The sequence below is a fragment of the Grammomys surdaster genome, unplaced genomic scaffold (genome assembly GCF_004785775.1).
Source record: "Grammomys surdaster isolate TR1022 unplaced genomic scaffold, NIH_TR_1.0 125928, whole genome shotgun sequence".
Taxonomy (NCBI): Eukaryota; Metazoa; Chordata; class Mammalia; order Rodentia; family Muridae; genus Grammomys; species Grammomys surdaster.
Window position 1 is genome coordinate 1,604,733 of NW_021620751.1, and position 5,138 is coordinate 1,609,870.

Below are 5,138 nucleotides of genomic sequence, written 5' to 3' on the forward strand. Positions count from 1 at the left end.
AGGAGGAGGAGAGAGAACTTAATACTTGATTGGTTACAGTTCTTATTGTTGTGTCAAAAACCCTACAAGAAAGGAAGTGTTTGTTTTGGCTCACAGATGGGGTGTACAGTCTGTCATGACAAGGACATCACGGCAACAGCAGTGTGAGGTGGCTGCTTGTAGCCCTCCAGAGGCAGGAGAGCAGAAGAAATGAGTGCTTATGCCCAGCTCTGTTTCTCTGTTTGATTTTTCATAGTCTAAGACCCTAACCCACGAAATGGTGAGATCCACTTTTAGCGTGGATGCTCCCACTTTAATTAACTGAATTTAGAAAACCACTCCCGGATGGGCCTAGATGGTCATTTCCATGGTGATTCTGAATCGCATCAACCTGACAATAATGATTTGCCATCACAGGGCTGAACTAATGCTGAAGATGATAAGGTTGAAATGGCACTTGACCTGGGGGTTTCAGTCAGGCTTTCAATGGGTAGCGCTTGGAGTGGAGGAAACAAAAGTATTTTCATTAGCACACATGGTCTGAGAAAGGGACCGGGTCCAGGAAGGTAAATGGTGTGATTAAGAAGTAGGTTGAGTGGAACACTGAGCTGAGTTTGGGATCTGGGGCCACTCCAGCAGGTTGAAGCTAGGTCATAGAAAGCTACTAAATCTAAGCAAAGTAACTTAGCATTCTTTCAGTGGTTGACTAAGAGCCAGTGGAAGCTTCCTGTGTGTTTTGTTGATCCAGGTGGGGTGAGATCTTAACCACAGCAGAGCCTTTGGAAGGTTATGTCATACTTCTGAGCCCATCTCTTCAACTGTAGACTACAAGGATTTTAAAAATCTTGTCGCACAGTTTCTACGAAGTAGGAGGCAAAAGCAACAGTTATTGATTATTGATTGTAACACCTGATTTATTGAACTAATTATTTTAGTATTATCCTGGCCTGTTTTCATGGTCTGGAACAGTGGTCTATTGACTTGTTAGCAGAGCTCCGTGGCATCTTGTATGAAGTATTTTCTTGGAGATTCTCTGAAATATCACCTCCATCTCTTGATTACTTGGCTTTTTATTCCAAATGGGAATTGCAGTGTCTGGGAAGCTTTGAACTGCTGCTCCTCTAAGTGGGGCTTCTTTTACTCTTACAAGCATGGATGATGTCTTAAGAAAACAGTCACTAAATTATACTTTTAATCAAAGAAACAGTCATAGAATTTGAGGGTCCCTTACTAGGCAGAGAAAATGGTCCAGCAAAAACTCTTGCTTTATTCTATTGTCCCTTTTCTCCCTTCTTTCCTTTCTTCCTTTCTTCCTCTTCTCCTCCCCCTCTTCCTTCTTATCTCCCCCTCTCTCTTTCTCTTCCCCTCTCACCTCTTCCTTCCTCCTCCTCTTCTTCCTCCCCTTCTTCTTCCTCTCCCTCCCCTTCCTCCTCCTCCTCCTCTTCTTTCTCCTCTTCTTCCTCTTTCTTCTCTTCTCCCTTCTCCTCTCCCCCCCTTCCTCCTCCTTATAAGTTCATTAATACTTCCCCTGTTCTAGAGCGCTAGGTTATTGGTTCCAGCACATACTAAATGTACAAAGAAACAGCAGCTCTGAGAAAGAAGGTTGATTATAGCCCTTAAAGGCTCAAAGCACATTGCTTCATCACTTAGAAGAAAACCTCACAGGAGAAAGAGAAATTGAGCAAATCCTCCCTATTCCAGTTTCTGATCTATGCTACATGTTCTGATACATTTTCATCAAATGTTACATTTTAAAAGTTTAAGTAAGAATTGCTCACTGAAAGGACACATGTTGGAAATTTATCACCAATGTCTGTGTGATTTAGGCGAGAGATGTTACTTTTTTTTTAATGGATAAACACTTAAATATAATGTTAATATTCCTAGGCCCAGGCTCAGCACCTAGACACCAAATCAACAACAGACACAGCCCTGAAACACCAACACCCAGAAGAAGATTATCTCTTCTGTCTCTTCTGAAATAAAAAAATCAGAGAGTTGAAAGTCACAGTATAAGCAAACACTGTGGTCTAACCAATCCATAGGCCAATAGTGATGGCTTCCAAACAACTAGTACGTTACCACGCACCCCAGTGGAAGGAGTGTGGAGAGGAGGTACATAGGTGTAATTGAAATGAGAAGCAAGCACCACAGAAGACCTCACTATAATTATTCATGATAAAGCATAATCTTATTTTTGTTTTGGTTTAAGGAGATAGAGACTCATTATGTAGCTTTGGCTGGTCTAGAAGTAGCCCGGGCTGACCTCAAACTTAGCTATCCTCTTAAGTCTGCTAGGTAAGTGCACAGTGGCTGGCTTGCAGTTATGCTAAACAAGAAAATAAAACCAAGACATGGCATCATTTTCAAACTTGGGACCTCTGCATTTGCAAAACGGAGTGTTCAGAAACTCGTGCAGAGGTTGATGTGGGGCTGTACGAGTTCTGGCAGGTCCAGCTGAGTCTGAGGATTGGATGCAATTTAGAGGTGGCCCTCGTGTGGATTTCTTCAACAATTAGCTGACTCTTCTGGATCAGATGTGTAAGTTCCCAGAGAAAGAGCAACTCCCACTGCAAGCTTGCTCTGAGTTCAAGGAAGTGTGACGGGAGCTGACCGTAACCTCGGGGTTTGGAAAGCCACACAGCTTCTTCTCAAGAAAGGAGTGATGCCACTACCAACAGTATTAGAATTAGAATATTACACAAGCTAACTTATTGAGCAGCCTTGTGATGCAGTAGCAGCTTTGAGCTATTGCTATTACTGTTTGTGGGGCCACTGGGATTTTTTGTTGCCTGATAGTGGCTGCTGTCAATCAAGAACTCAGTTTCTGAGTGTTCATCAACAGTTGGGGTGAGCCTGGAACCCTGAGATGAGTAAAGAGAAGTGTTCAATGAATCAGGAAGATGGGTTATCAGATGCACCCCCTTACTTCTTGGCCTTTTTTTGGGAAGCTTGTATTATATGCAGAGATTGTCCTCAGACAGAATTTGCCTCAAAGCTACACCTTTAAAAAAAATGTAATATGATCAATCAGCTGGAAACCGCAAATGTGAATTATGCAAAGAAAATGTATAAAAATACTAGTGGCTTTCTCTGAGAAAGGTACTTTTTAATTACTATTCCATCTATTTCAAGTTTTTTCTTTCAAAATAATGAGACTTCATGGCCTTAATAATAGAGAAAAGAATAATTTTTCAAATGAGATTGCTCTAACCAGAAGTATGGCAAGATGCTTGATAAATTTGACTTTAAATTTTTATGGTTTATTGGCAGACACAAAAAATATCCCTCTGAAGATCTTTTTGTTCTAGCACTGACGTGACTGGAGCTCGAAACAGCACTGCCACTGGGCGACCCGGGTCTATTGTGCTGTGTCTTGTCTATCCTCTGGGTATGCATTAAGGCCTGTACTCATTCATATAGAAATACTCTTAGACATGCAAGTGGGTGTATTTACATATTTTCAATTCCAACTTATGTTAAAAATCAGCAAACTGCTCATATAGTTAAAATTCCCCCAAAGCACAAGCCATTCAATGAAAAGGCTTCCCCCACTCCACACCCCTTTCTCATCTAACTCCTTTCCTTCCCTGGAGGCAAATGCAGCTTTTATTCACTCCCTTTCTCATTTCTCCTTTACTGTATATATTTTGAGCAATACAAATAAATATATTGATGAAGTCTAAAATTTACAGTGTGAGAAGAATGTTGTCTTAAAGATATCGTGGTCTGTGAAATATTTTATTCATAAAGAAGCACTGTGGTGGGGTAAGAGTCTCTATTTTTAATGTGGTAAGTGAAAGGGAGTGGAAGCATTTATCTTATAAGTCATTTGATCTTGAGGGTCCTGTTTAGTTGCTGTCAGGCATTCCTATACTGTATGTACATCTTGTTGAGATCCAGGAGCAGCATCATTCTTAGCAGGCTGCCCCTATGCCCTTGTCTTCTTTCACATCTCCAGGCTTCAATTTCTTAGAGCCAACGGATTACTGCTTCCCTGTGTGCCACGTATGGCAAAGAAACATAGTGCTGACTTTTCTTTTATTTGAATCACAGAGGGATGGCCAGGTTAACTAGGGATTGAAAACAGGAGTGGCAAGATCCTGTATCCACAGGACCCCCATCTATCACTTTACAGCATTTAGCACTCCAACATAATGGAAGTTATTTTCAGACACCATGTGGTTGCTGGGAATTGAACTCAGGACCTCTGGGAGAGCAGTCAGTGCTCTTAACAGCTGAGCCATCTCTAAAGCCTGGAAGTTATCTTGAGTGTTCACTTGTCTGCTTCACCAAGCAGGGACTCTGCTTCCATCTCTTACAAGAGTCTTTGATAAAAAGTTAATCAGTCCATAATAAATATTTGTTGGGCTGAGGAAATAGCTTAGTTGGTAAAGCGCTCACCACACAAACAAGAGTATTTAACTTTGATCCAAAGAAGAATCTGAATTAAAAAAAAAAGCTGGGAGTGTGTGTGTTTGTAATTCCATTGGGGTTCTGGGGAGGTGGAGACAGATGAGTCTCTGTGGTTCACTGGCTTCCCAGTCTATTCTAATTGATGAGCTTCCAGTCAGTGAGAGACATTGTTTCAAAAGGAAAAAGTAGATGATTCTTGGGGATTCACACACACACACACACACACACACACACACACAGACACAGGAATATACATAGGTACACTTACTACTTATGTGGGTGATCTGTGTTCTGTGGGGGAATTAAAGAGCCTTTGGTCAGGAGTACAAAACTGGACACCATAAGATAAATTTTCTCAGATAGTTTTTCCAGAGGGGGCAATTTTAATATTCATATTTTCATCTTGCAACATTTGCCACATGTACACCTGGCAGATATGAAGTTGCAGTGCAGTTAGTTACTGGAAAGGGATGTAAATGAGTTGGGACGAGTTCTAGCTAGTGGTAGGTCAGCCTGCCTGGGAACCTGCCTGCGTGCTGGAAGAGCCTATCTACACCATTCAAGCCACAGGCAGATAGGGAAGGGCAGCTTTGAAGAAGCCTGTCGTAAGGGTTTATTCATCTCTCAAGGAGGTGGGAGGCCAGCCGGACACAAAGGACAAACACCTGTGTGTCTGAGAAGAGGCTGGTATGAACACACACACACACACACACACACACACACACACACACACACACACACAC